Consider the following 14993-nt stretch of genomic DNA (forward strand, 5'->3'; position numbering starts at 1 on the left):
GTGGGGACGGCAAGACTTGGACAGCAGCCCCTTGTCCTGCTGTCACCATAGTTACCCAGTGCCCAGTCAGCGACATGTAACGCCCCTGTCCATGCCTACTCGTCCAAGTGTCTGTGGTGAAATGCACCCTGTCACACACAGAGTTTCTCAAAGAAGAGGTGATGTTGTGTGCGACATGCTGGTGGAGCGCAGGCACACCTTTCTTTGAGAAGTAGTGCCGACTGGGCATCTGGTACTGGGGCACTGCGACGGACGTAAGGTCTCGAAAATCCTCTGTGTCCACCAGGCGGAAAGGCAGCATTTCTGTAGCCAAGAGCTTGCAGATGGTGAAATTCAACCTCTTAGCTTTCTCATGGCTAGGAGGAAATGGTATTTTACTTGTCCACATCTGAGGGACCGAGGGCTGGCTATTGTGCTTAGACGGGGTTGATAAGGGTGTCCCCGGCAAACTGCCGGTCTGTGAGGAAGATGCAGGCGGACATGTTAGGTTGCCTTGATCCAAAGGTGGTGCTATCGATGTCGGACAGCGCTCAACACCAGCTGGTGTTACCACCTCCAAAGAAAATGATGACCTGCCAATCACGCTGGCTGTTGCGGGTAAAGAGGTGGCAGGTCTGCGCCCCAAAACAGGTGTGACTGCTGTCCCCCCAGTCACAGAGGATGAAGAGGCCGCGGATGCACAAGATATGGCAGACGGTGATTGGCCCGGCCGGCTAGGCCGCATTGTAGCACACTGAGCTTCCCACTGCAACTTATGCTTCATGTCCATGTGCCGGTTCATGCATGAAGTACTCAAACTATGTATTTTTTGGCCTCTACTTAGCTTTTGCTGACAAATGTTACAGATAACACGAGTTGGGTCATCTTTATCGATCTGAAAAAATGCCCAGGCTATGCAAGGCTTAGCACCCATGCGACCTGAAGAGCCACCACGACTTGTGGTGAGAGGCAGAGTTGTGTTTGAGGATGCAGTTGTTGACGTGCTTCCAGTACTACGTCTCTGTCCAGGAAGGCGCAACCTGACCTCGTCGTCACTAGCATCTTCCTCCACCTCCTCTGCTGACCTCATCTCTTGGCTGACTGTGGGTTGACAGTAAGTGGGATCTCCGACCTCATCATCATCACCCTGTGCGTTATCACACCCGTCGTCCTCAGAGCCAACCTGTTCCTGCCCTGACAAAAAACTAAAGTTGTCGCTCCAATCAGGTATTTGAGTCTTATCATCGTCTTCCTCATTGTCTCCACCAACAGGAGTTACAGTTTGGGAATGAGGGTCTACATTATGGTCAGAACCTTCTGCGTCTGGTCCTGGATCCGACTCATAAAGATTCTGGGCATCAGTGCAGATCATTTCCTCGTCTGGATTCACAGAAGCGCTGGAGTCGACCTCTGATTCCCAGGCTATAGTATGAGTAAACAGCTCTGCAGACTCAACCATCTGTTCTACCTCATACTCAGACGGGCAGCTGGAGATTTGGGAGCTGTGAGGAAGCAAGTGCGATTTGGGTGACACCTTTGAGGACTGGAGTATTTGTGATGTTGAAGTTGATGTGGAGGAGAGCCCACTTAAAGGAGCACTTGATATCCGTTGAAGCACCTGCTGTTTTTGTGCCTCATCTGGAATTTGTAGCGATTGGCGTGGCCGTAAGAAAGGGATCTTATCACATTATCCGCTAAAAGAAGTAGACATTTTAGTTTGGCTGGAAGATGGTCTTTCTTCTGCAGATGTTACTGTTGCTTTAACACCTACCCCACGGACACAACCTTTTTTCCCCTTCCCAACACGCCTATTCCCCTTTCCACCAGCAGCAGGCCTTTTTCCACTCATTTTGGTGGTTAACTAATTCACAACTCTGGAGTTGTTTGCACAAAAAAACAATGGATGGTAACCGAGCAGAGCTGAGTGGCCAAACTGTGGTATTAGGCCAAAACTATTGGCTGGGTTAGATGCAGAAAAAAAATATTTTGAATTTGCAACCTGATGGAGGTCAGTATAGATGGACTAATAGACCAAGTCCCACACACTGCTAGAAGCCCAAATATTTTTTCAGAGCTAGATGCAGAAAAAAATTATTTTTAATTTGCAACCTGATGGAGGTCAGTATAGATGGACTAATAGACCAAGTCCCACACACCGCTAGAAGCCCAAATATTTTTTCAGAGCTAGATGCAGAAAAAAATTATTTTTAATTTGCAACCTGATGGAGGTCAGTATAGATGGACTAATAGACCAAGTCCCACACACTGCTAGAAGCCCAAATATTTTTTCAGAGCTAGATGCAGAAAAAAATTATTTTTAATTTGCAACCTGATGGAGGTCAGTATAGATGGACTAATAGACCAAGTCCCACACACCGCTAGAAGCCCAACTATTTTTTCAGAGCTAGATGCAGAAAAAAATTATATTCAATTTGCAACCTGCTGGAGGTCAGTATAGAAGGACTAATAGAACAAGTCCCACACACTGCTAGAAGCCCAAATATTTTTTCAGGACTAAATGAAGAAAAAAATTATTTTTAATTTGCAACCTGATGGAGGTCAGTATAGATGGACTAATAGACCAAGTCCCACACACTGCTAGAAGCCCAAATATTTTTTCAGAGCTAGATGCAGAAAAAAATTATATTCAGTTTGCAACCTGATGGAGGTCAGTATAGATGGACTAATAGAATGATGCTATGCCCAAAAGATTTTACTTCACTAGGTGCAGTAAAAAAATTGGTATTCTATACACAGGTGTTATATCTTGCAACACAGATAGGCTACTCCACTGACTAACACACTCTGCAATAGGCCAAAAAGGATTAGCTTTGCTAGATTCAGCCAAATGCTGTGAAAAAAACTTGCACAGCACTGGCACAGACCTGCCTGGCAAAAACTGATAGGAACTCATGTAACCTAGTCCTGAAAAGGACTCCAATTACAATTAGTCTTTACTCCCACAACCTATCTATTTAAGAGCACAGACCTCCCTGATAAAAGTCGTAGGAAATGCTGTAACCTAGTCCTTAAAAGGACTGCAATCACAACTATTCCCTACTCCCAAGCTATCTGTATATTTGTGCGAAAACTGGCTTGAAATTAACAAGGTATAGCGCACACAGCAACAGCGGTGCCGTCTAACACGCAGCTGCAGCAGTGAGAAAATGGTGGCGACGGGGAAAATGGCTTGGTCTTATAGGGCAAGGACATGTGACATACACTGCCAATGACACATGCCCTTGCTTGTGTGAAAAAAAGCACTTCGCTCCGTGTGTGCGCTGCTGATAGGCTGACAGATTGCACCTCCCCACTGCAAATGCGGGAAAGAGAAAAAAAAATGGAGATCTTCATTGTTCCTGCAGAGATCCATCCCCTGCCCCTCCCCCCACCCCGCTGTACACTCAAACTGCGTATTAACATTAATTTTCATCATTACTGAGAAAAAATCCAGTTATGATTTTGGTGCACGAACAGTTATCGAACATAACCTCGAACAGCCGAATTTTTCTCAAATTGTTCGTGTTCGCCGAACGGCTCGAACACCGCCCAAAACAGCTCGAATTTGAGATTGGCGAACAGTTCGAGTAGAACAACGCTCATCTCTAATGGTTGTCTCCACTGGACCTGAAACCAGGGAAGGCCGTGTGCGACAATGCTGCAAACCTGGGTGCGGCCCTTCGCCGGGGCAATGTCACACACGTGCCTTGTATGGCTCACGTGTTGAACCTGGTTGTCCAGCAATTTTTAGCCCACTATCCCAGACTAGATGGCCTTCTGCAGAGGGCACGGTCGCTGTGTGCTCACTTCCGCCGTTCGCATCCCGCAGCTCAGCGACTTACATCTCTACAGAAGTCGTTGGGCCTGCCACTTCACCGGCTAAAATGCGATGTGCCTACCCGGTGGAATTCAACTCTGCACATGTTGCAGCGACTGTGGCAGCACCGACAAGCCCTGGTGCAATACGTTCTGACGTATAGCCTGGGCCAACGAGATTCAGAGGTGGGGCAAATCACGCTGGAGGAGTGGTCTCAGATCAGGGACCTATGCACCCTTCTGCACAGTTTTGAAATGGCGACGAAGATGTTTAGTGCTGACGATGCCATTATCAGCATGACTATTCCGGTGATTTACATGCTGGAGCACATGTTAAACAGAATTCGGAGTCAGGTGGTGGCACAAGAGGAGGTGGAGGAAGTAGAGGAGGAGGAGTTGTATGCGGAAGGGCTAACATCTGCAAGGTCCAGACGGTCGGCAGCACCAAGGCGGCAGGCATGTGAGGGTGGGGGAGATGGTTTTACCAGGGCGCATGGTAGCAGCCAAACTAGTGAGGAAGGTGCAGGAGCCCAGGAAGAAGTGGAGGACGAACTGATGGAAGACTCATCAGATGAGGGAGACCTTGATCACATTTCTGTTGTGCGAGGTTGGGGGGAGAGGACAGAGGAAGGAAGCATGATTGTTACCTCGCCACCAACACAACAGGGACTTGGTGCTCCTGGATGCGCAACACACATGAGTGCCTTCTTGCTGCACTACCTGCAACATGACCCTCGAATTGTGAGAATTAGAAATAATCCTGACTACTGGGTTGCCACACTGTTAGATCCCCGGTACAAAAGTAAATTTGCAGAAATTATTCCTGCCATAGAAAGGGATGCACGCATGCAGGAGTATCAGCAGAGACTGTTGCAGAATCTTACATGTGCTTTTCCACAAAATACCAGTGGTGCACGTAGTGAATCTCACAGTTCCAACTTGCCAACCGTGGGACCGTCAAGTGTTCAGCACTCAAACCGTAACAGAACCACAGTATCTGCTGGTAACATCAATTTTGCGGAATCATTTCACCACTTTTTTAGCCCATCCTTTGCAAGGCCACAGGAGACAAGAAGTCTGACACATAGTCAACGCCTAGAGACGATGGTACAGGAGTATCTCCAAGTAAACATTGAAGCCACGACTGTGTCACTGGACCCTTGCTCTTTTTGGGCTTCCAATCTGGATAAATGGCCGGAGCTAGCCACTTACGCCTTGGAGATCTTGTCATGCCCCGCAGCCAGCGTTCTGTCTGAACGTGTGTTCAGCGCTGCTGGTGGTGTGCTGACAGATAAGCGCACGCGGCTCTCCACTGATAATGTAGACAGACTCACGTTCATAAAGATGAACAAATCATGGATCCGAAACGACTTTTCTACCCCTGTGTCATCCTGGGGAGAGTAAAAGCTTGATGATTGGTTAAAATCACCCTACCAACCGTTTTAAGCTTTCAAATTACTAATCATGTTTATCTGTATCTTGACTGGAAAATAATTTGGGCTTTGTAGCAGTGTGCAGCACTGATCCTATTAGGCCATCTATACTAAAGCTTCAGCAGATTTAAAATTAAAAATAATTTTTAGCTGCATCTAGCCCGGAAAATAATTTTGGGGCTCCGAGATGCGCAAGGCACATAAGTGCCTTCTTGCTGCACTACCTGCAGCATGACCCTCATATTGTCAGAATTCGAAGTAATCATGACTACTGGGTTGCCACACTCTTAGATCCCCCAAACTTTTCGATCAACCTTTTCATTTTAATAAAGACCAAAAAAATGGTCATTTTTGAAATTATAAGCATTAGCAGGTTGTTAGAAACTGAAATCAAACAGTTTTCAACTCAAAACTTTATTCTAGGTGATGTTACATTTTCACATAGGACCCCTTGTTCGAAAGGAGCTTCTGAACTCTCTCGTCCATTGAATTTGTCAGGTTTTGGATGGTTTCTGCTTCAATTGTTTTGCATGAGGACAGAATACCCTCCCAGAGCTGTTGCTTAGATGTGAACTGCCTCCCGCCATCATAGAGACTCCTTTTAATGATGCTCCAAAGGTTCTGAATGGGGTAGAGGTCAGGGGAGCATGGGGGTCACACCATAAGTTTGTCCCCTTTTATGCCCATATCAGCCAGAGATGCAGATGTTTTATGTGCAGCATGAGATGGTGCATTATCATGCAGAAAAATGATCTTGCTGTGAAATACACGGTTCTTCTTCTTGAACCATGGCAGGAAGTGCTGTTTGAGAAAATCCACATACATTATGGAGTTCATCTTTAGCGCCTTCAGGGATCCTAAAGGGGCCGACAATCTCTCTCCCCATGATTCCAGCCCAAAACATTACTCCACCTCCTCCTTGTTGGCGCTGTAGCCGTGTTTGCGTGGGGTGTCCATCAACCAGCCATCCTCCACTCAATCCATCTGGACCATCGAGCGCTGCACGGCACTCATCCGTGAACAAAACAGTTTTGAAATCAGTCTTCATGTAATGTTTGGCCCACTGGAGCCGTTTCTGCTTGTGTGAAGTGGATAGAGGAGGTCGACAGGATGGCGCATGCACAGCTGCAAACCTCTGAAGGACCCTGCATCTTGTTGTTCGGGGGACGTTGGAGGCACAAGCAGCTTCAAAAACTTGTCTGCTGCTATGACAAGGCTTTTTTGCCGCTGCTCTTTCAACCTGACGTAATTGCCTGTAGGAAAGAGTCCTCAATTTGCCCTTATCAGCACGCACATGTGTGTACTGTGAATCAGCTACATACTTCTTGATTGCCAAGACACTTCATCCTGATCATCGCACAATGTTGATTGTAGTCATGCCTTGACCTAAACACTCCACAATTTGTTGCTTCTCAGCAGCCGACACATCCTTTTTCTTTCCCATTTTGGCAGAAAATGTAGGCTGCTTAATAATGTGAGAGAGCCTTCTTAAGTAGTCTTGCCTTTCATTGGACACACCTGCCAAACTAATTAGCACAGGTGTCTGCAATTGCTTACAGTGATATAAAGAGCCCTGACACACATCACCATCAATGAGTTTAACTGACAAACAAACAAATTCTTCCCTTATCACTCCTAAACACTTTTTGTATAATAATTTGGAACGCAGTGTACATGTGCTTTTCCACAAAACACCAGTGGTTCACGTAGTGAATCTTACAGTTCTAACTTGCCAACCGTGGTCTGTATGGAGTTGTTCAATAAAGGGCCCAAAATTAAGATAACATAGATGGGAGAGGTCTCTATGAATAGGAATTCCTAAGTATTTGATACCCTGTGAGGGCCAGGCAAAGGGAAAGTTGGACTGGATGGAATCCTATATGGATTTGGGGAGGGAGACATCGAGGGCCTCAGACTTCGCTGCATTGATTTTAAAATTTTACCATGTAACAAAGTGATCTATTTCAGCCATAACAGCATGGATGGATATATGTGATTGAGTGATATATACTAGGACATCATCAGCAAATAGAGAGCACTTGTACTCGGTGCCTCCCACCTCAATCCACCTAATATTGGGGTTATGGCGAATTGATGAGAGCAGGTGCTCCGTCACTAGGATGTATAAGAGAGGGGACAGAGGACATCACTGCCTTGTCCCATTGGTGATTGTGAAAGGTGATGAAAATGTTCTGACGCACCCCCTGGGCCTTGGGACACCCGGAACCGGACCCTTTTTGGTGGATGCTGGTGGTTGTAGTCTTCGTGGCGGCGACCCAGTTCCGTGGCTCAGGGCGGTCAAACCAGTGGCGGAACTATTTATGTGGTTTTCATGTTTAAATGTCCGACTACGCCACCCGTGGATTGCGGTCAGAGTGAACCGCCGCTACAGGGCAGACCACTGAGGCTGGTGTTGTGGGTGCAGCAGAGCGTAGCATAACTCCCCACGGGAGAAGTATAGCCTCAGGGCAGTGTATGCGGAGGATGGGGGTGATGGTGCAGGGCAGCAGCAGTAACGACACGGAGTCAGTGATGCAGTTCAGGGCCTTTACTCACAGTTCTTATTATCCAGACCACGTCTGCAGGTAACGGCTGCCCACGTCGTACTGTGCTCACCAGGTGAGGGGCTCAGACAACTCCCAGATAACTTTGGAGCACTTCACAGGACCCCCTTTGTGTGTCCTTTGTCTGGCCTTTCTTACCAACACTTCTGTCCGGCTGCCTCGGGCCTCCTCTTGGTAAACTTGGCGCCAGTTTCCCTGACCCTATGTGGTGCCTTCCTAGCGGGTGTAGCGAGGGGCTGCGCCACATAAAATGTCAGAGCCTCCGGTTTCTAGCTGAGGGTTGTTTCCTGCCTCCACTAGTTCGGGGACCGGTCTCCCCCTTTGGCCTGACCCCTCCACGCAGGTGGATTCGGGCGTGCGGTGGCGACTCGCCCGTCCGCACCCCTGGGATCCCTTCATTCCTCGTTCCTGGAGCCTTCTCCGCTCCTCTTCCTTCCTTCTCCCTCTTCCAGGCCTGGGCCTCTGTTACTAGGCCCGCCTCCGGAGCAGAGCTCATGCAGAGCCCCTGCTCCCTGCCACTTCTGCTCAGACTTCTCTGCACTGAACTAAGATGGTGCCCACCTTTTATACTCCCTTCTCAATGCACCCAGGAACTGCTTCCTCCCTGCTCCTGCACTGCAGGGTTCCCCTTCCTCAGTGTTCCCTCCCCCCACTCCAGCCAGGGACAGGGACTGTCGTGCCCATCTCAGGGGCATATTGGTCGCCCTGCCCCACGGCAATGTGGTGTAATGCATGCAGGTGTCGGGTCCTGATCCACACTCCATCCTTACCTGAGAGTGAGATATCACACCTCTGGGTGAGGTGCAATACGTCTGTAGCAACCGAGCCCTCAGGGTGCTACAGTTCCATTTATCTTCAGCCTAGGTGACGTATTGCGATACAGGGCCGTGATTTTGGCTATAAAAGGGTCCCCTAGACCCCTACCCCAAGCTTTTTAAGAGAATCATATATGGCGTGCCAGGAGACTCTATGGAATGCTTTCTCAGCATCCAACGAGAGTATCTAATTACAAATTTTTAACTGCATCTAGCCCAGGAAATACTTTGTGCCTAGTAGCAGTGTCTGCTAGTGAGCGGATTATCCCAGCTGTTAAGCAAGCTGCACCACCTGTAGTTTAGACACTTAATTTTTTCAAAGGAAATGCTTCGGGACCATGGGATACTTAGTGAAGAGCATCAGGAGGCACCCCAAGGCATAGGGGCTGGGACTGGCAGTAGGATGCCTTTCGGTGGACAGCCGAGCTCGATCCTTATAAAAGCTTTTTAACTGCAGCAGCTTTAGTGGACGCTACTGGAGCTGGAATTACCGCGGCTGCTGGCATGAGACTTGCCCTCCAATAGATCCTTGTAAATGGATTTAAAGTGTATTCATTCAAATTAGAGAGACAATTTAAATTAAAAAGCTTAGAGCTGCCTCCACCACAGGGGGGCTCGCTCGACCCACCAGCGGACAGGCACCAGTATTGGGAGAGGGGGGCTGGCCGTCAGGGTTCACCGCGGCTCTGGCACAAACCCGGCGACACGGAGGTGGCACGGGCAGGAGCGGACTGGCCGTGTCGGCTTCTCACTTTTTGGATTTTAGAAGGGCATGACATGCCTATATCTGTGTCTCCCCCTCCTTTTACTCCTCCACCTCTTTTATTTTCGCATGACTATATGTACTTGTCACTTTTCCATGTGTTAGTTATGTCTTCTGAGCAGTTTGTCAGCTTTTGGACACCTTTGAAGGTGTTTTCTATGTGTTTCTATGTGTTTTTGTTTGCCTGCCATTGGTTTTAACGGTGTTCGAAGGTGTTCGACGAACAGTTCGACGAACAGTTCGGCGAACACACGGGTGTTCGACGAACCGAACCGAACTCGAACACTACGGGGGTGGCTCAACACTAGTCCTGACCCCACCGGAGTACTTCACCGGATTGCCAGTTCAGCACAGGTTCATGTGTCTGAAGCCAGGGTAGACCTAGCAATAGGGAGTGGGAGAGTCCGGGTAGCACATGGAAGGAGATTTTCTCAGAGTGCAGCATTCCTACCTGCAGGGTTATGGGTTCAGTGACGAGCAGGATGGTCACCGGAAGGAGTCTTCCATCCACGGAGGAGACGGACAATGGTTCAGCCAGAGGTTTGGTGGAAATCCGGTATCTCTCTACCAGGGACTGGGAAATGAGGTTTCCAGCAGCTCCAGAATCCAGGTGAGCAATTTCAAAGTGACGGTTTTCACCCCAGGAGATAGACGGACAAAGTCAGGGTTGGAGAGGGCTTACATTTGCCTAGGACGACCTCTCCGAGCGGTCCTAGACACTGGCGTTTCCCCGCTTCTCCGGGCAGAAACGGATGAAGTGCTCCTTACTGCCACAATAGAAACAGCTTCCCTCGGCTCGGCGTGACTCTTGGCGAGATTTGACCATCTTGGTCTGATCGATCTGCATAGGTTCGGGCGAGTGCGCCCGGGGAGTGACTGGTTGAGAGGCAGGACTCTGGAAGGTAGGAGCAAGGGGGGAAAACTTTCTCTCCCGAGTAGTCTCTTGGGTACGTTCTTGGAACCGGATGTCGATCCGGGTAGCTAGTGACACCAGGTCATCCAGGGTGGTAGGAATGTCCCGACCGGCTAACTCGTCCTTAATCCGACCGGAAAGACCCTCCCAGAAGACAGACACCAGAGCCTCATTCTCCCAGGCAAGCTCAGAAGCGAGGGTACGGAACCGTATGGCATATTGGCCCACGGTGAGACTCTCTTGGCGGAGACGTAGCAGAGAGGAGGCAGAAGAGGTTTTCCGTCCCGGTTCATCGAAGACTTTCCGGAAAGCAGCGAGGAAAGACGACAGGTCGGACACCAGGGGATCCCCTCTCTCCCACAGGGGATTTAGCCATGCCAGTGCCTCCCCAGTGAGATGGGACATGATGAAGGCCACCTTGGACCGGTCGGAGATGAACTGGTATGCCAAGAGTTCAAAGTGCAGGGTGCACTGGTTTATAAAACCTCGGGCTAAAGCGGGGTCACCAGCAAGACGTGGAGGTGCCAGGAGCCGAGGTCCATAGCCGGGTGCCATAATGGGACTGGATTGCGGTGCCGCAGGAACAGGCACCACTGGACCGGAGATAGACACAGACGAGTCAGACAATGCGGCTAGGCAAGAGTTAACAGACCGTAGATAGGACAGGACCGATTTCTGTTGAGCTCTCTGACGTAAGACTTCCTGGTGCAGATCGGAGATCTGGGGGCCACCGGGTTCCATGGCCCGAGCAAACTGTTACGGATCCGGGTGGTGGAACCTCTGTGCCGTTGTGCAAGGAGGGACCCAGAGGGGCGTAACTAAGTATCAACTCAGACCGACCCTGGTCGTACGGCGGCTAACGACTCCGTGACCAGGGAGGGACCGAGCAGAGGGACCAGGTGCTACTCTGGGGACAACCTTGTAAGTGAGCAGGTGGCTCCCACGGGTCAGAAGACTAGGGCTGACTGGTATAGCGGGTGGGCACAGCAAGCAGGCAGAAGTCTCTGGGTTAGCTGACAGGTGGTCACGGCACGTGACAGCGGAGCAGGCTGAAGTCTCTAGGTTAGCAGACTGGTGGTCACGGCAAGTGACGGCAGGAGCCTCCAGGTAGGCTATCAGGTGGTCACAGCAAGTGACGGCAGGAGCCTCCAGGTAGGCTATCAGGTGGTCACGGCAAGTGACGGCCAAGCAGGCTGAAGTCTCTTGGTTAACAGGCAGATGGTCATGGCAAGTGACGGCAGAGCCTCCAGATAGGCTAGCAGGTAACAGGCAGGTAACAGGCGAGTGCTCCCAGGTGAGCTAGCTAGCAGGCACGGCAGGTAGCAGGCAGGTAACTGGCAGGTGCTTCCTGGTAAGCAGGCGGGCTTGCCCATAGACAGACTGGCCGGTTGAACGGAAGACAGACTGTCGGGCTGGAGAGTAGTCAGGCTGGCGGACTGGAACAGTAGTCAGGTGGGCAACTGGACCTGACGGCTGAAGCAGAGGTAATAATACTTGTGCAACAACTATTGCTCGGGCACCTCCATTTTGGAGGAGGTGCCTTATATATGGGAGGTCCTCCGGCTATTGGCCGGGGACTCCTTAGGACGGCGCGCGCGGCCCCTTTAAGAGAGAGGGAACGCGCGCGCCCTAAGCACAGTGCCCGGGAAGCTGCGCACGCCGGCAGCAGCAGGAAGAGGAGCGCGGGAGGATGCCGCACGGGGAGCGGGGAGGTGAGAGGGACGGCGTCTCTGCCTGGCAGAGGGCAGAGACCCCGATGCTACAGTTCATCTCTCGCCTCGCTACTCCTCTGCTACCCCCCTTTGCAAATCCCTTCACTGGCTCTCATTCCCCCAGCGTACCCAGTTCAAACTACTAACACTGATCTATAAAGCCATCCATAACCTCTCTCCTCCGTACATCTCTGAACTAATCTCCCGATATATTCCCTCACGTAATCTCCAGTCCTCCCAAGACCTCCTTCTCTCCTCCACACTTATTCATTCCTCACGCAATCGCCTCCAAGATTTCTCCCGAATAACCCCCGTCCTATGGAATTCTGTGCCTCAACACGTCCGATTATCCACCACACCTGGATCTTTCAGACGGAACCTGAAAACCCATCTCTTCAAACAAGCTTACAGTCTGCCTTGACCTTGCTTGCTTCCACCCCAAACAACACCGGAGCTACTGCAACCCCTCAACCTACTGTCTCCGCCCCATTCTTGTAGAATGTAAGCCCGCAAGGGCAGGGTCCTCTTCCCTCTGTACCATTCTATCATTGTTAGTTTGTTTACTGTAAGGGATACCTGTATTTGGTATGTAACCCCTTCTTATGTACAGCACCATGGAATCAATGGCGCTATATAAATTAATAATAATAATCAGAGAAAAGGTATTATAGAAACAAGTGCACCAATTCTGCATTTATCATCCACTACTGGTTTTGGCTCCCACTTTGGCTTCCCACTGAGGAAAAATACTAACCGAATACTGACCAAATACTGATAGTGGGGCTGTGGCCTAAGATTCATAGTTCGCCATTAATTAAATAAGCTGTGGTGTCACTTCCCCACCCATTTTGGTGAAACTGAGAAAAACTGGAGTGAAAACACCAAAAGTCACAAAATTTGTGTGCAACTCCAAATTACACCACAATTTTGCAACTTTTCAAAGCAGTTTACTCCAGAATTCTGGGAAAATTGCTTGAATGAATCTGGGCCAAAGTGTATATACACACAATGTCTTAGGCCACGTCCCCACTATCGTTGTTTGGTCAGTATTTGGTCAGTATTTTTTCTCAGGAGTGGGAGACAAAACCATGAGTTAGTGATAAATGCAGAATTGGTGACTTGTTTCTATTCTACCTTTTCTCTGATTGTTTGTCACGTGATTTTGGCTCCAACTCCTGAGAAAAAATACTGACCAAATACTGATAGTGGGACCGTGGCAAAATACTGATAGTGGGATCTCATAGACAGTTTAGGAAAACGCCGGTGGTGTTTCTCCTGAAGCGCCTTCTTTGGCATCTTTCTGATGGTTTTTGCGGTGGCTTTGCTGCTGGCCGAGCCAGCATTCCTGTGTATGGTGGAGCCGAGAGAAATAGCAGCAGGATGAACAATCGTCTCACAGCTATTTATATCTATTTTTTATGGGTCAATAGAAGACAGTGTCATTGCCACTTTGTTCTAAAAATTGGTGAAGTTCACAGCGGTCGGAGCACCACATGGTTGGACATATCTTGTCATCAATGTTTATGCTGAGACAACCCCTTTATTATAAAATAATTAAACTTTTAAATGTTTTAATAAAAAATGCATTAACCATGCAAGTAAAAACTCTGCTAGACAATAGTATTAATTGTGAACATTCCTTAACAACTCATGATGTCTGTATAGTGCTGTGTAATTAATGGCGCTATATAAGTGAATAAAATTAATAAATAAAAAACCTCCTTCTATATTCCGTGGATTTTTTTGTTTTCTTTTTCCTATGTGTGCTTGGTTACATTCAGTATTGTCACTGAGGTCAGAATCAATATAAAATTTTATTTTGTCATTCTCTCCATCAAGAATCCAAGTGTAACAGATGGTCCAGAAATAATCCTCTGTATTCCCATAATCCTTTGTCGGTGGGTTACTGTATACATTATCGCTCCACGCTATGAAGCACTAGTTTGTAAAGCACAAAACATTGATTCTGTCACTGGGCAAACACTGATCAGCAATGGATACATTCAGACGTTTGTAGTAAAAGAAATGTCTTCCCTGCAACATTTACTGTAAATAAAGCAGATTTCCTTGGTTTTGTATGGGAAACAAACTCCTTTGATTATTTCTTAATCTTTAATTCATAGATTTGCTTGTAGATTTCTAATTTAAAATATACACTGGGTACGGAAAGTATTCAGACCCCTTTAAATTTTTCACTCTTTGTTTCATTGCAGCCTTTTGGTAAATTCTAAAAAGTTCATTTTTTTCTTATTAAAGTACACTCTGCACCCCATCTTGACTGGAAAAAAAAACAGAAATGTAGACTTTTTCAAATTTATTAAGAAAGAAAAACTGAAATATCACATGGTCATAAGTATTCAGACCCTTTGCTCAGTATTGAGTAGAAGCACCCTTTTGAGCTAGTACAGCCACGAGTCTTCTTGAGAATGATGCAACAAGTTTTTCACACCTGGATTTGGGGATCCTCTGCCATTCTTCTTGCAGATCCTCTCCAGTTCCATCAGGTTGGATGGTGAACGTTGGTGGACAGCCATTTTCAGGTCTCTCCAGAGATGCTCAATTGGGTTTAGGTCAGGACTCTGGCTGGGCCAGTCAAGAATGGTCACAGAGTTGTTTTGAGTCCACTCCTTTGTTATTTTAGCTGTGTGCTTAGGGTCATTGTCTTGCTGGAAGGTGAACCTTCAGCCAAATCTGAGGTCCAGAGCACTCTGGAAGAGGTTTTCATCCAGGATATCTCTGTACTTGGCCGCCTTCATGTTTCCTTCAATTGCAACCAGTCATTCTGTCCCTGCAGCTGAAAAACACCCCCCTAGCATGATGCTGCCACCACCATGTTTCACTGTTGGAATTGTATTGGGCAGGTGATGAGCAGTGCCTGGTTTTCTCCATACATACTGCTTAGAATTATCACCAAAAAGTTCTATCTTCGTCTCATCAGACCAGAGAATCGTATTTCTCATAGTCTGGGAGTCCTTAATGTGTTTTTGAGCAAACTCTA

This window comes from Phyllobates terribilis, unplaced genomic scaffold (assembly GCF_046119375.1).
Source record: "Phyllobates terribilis strain yellow unplaced genomic scaffold, ASM4611937v1 Scaffold_2__4_contigs__length_985480577, whole genome shotgun sequence".
In the NCBI taxonomy this organism is placed as follows: Eukaryota; Metazoa; Chordata; class Amphibia; order Anura; family Dendrobatidae; genus Phyllobates; species Phyllobates terribilis.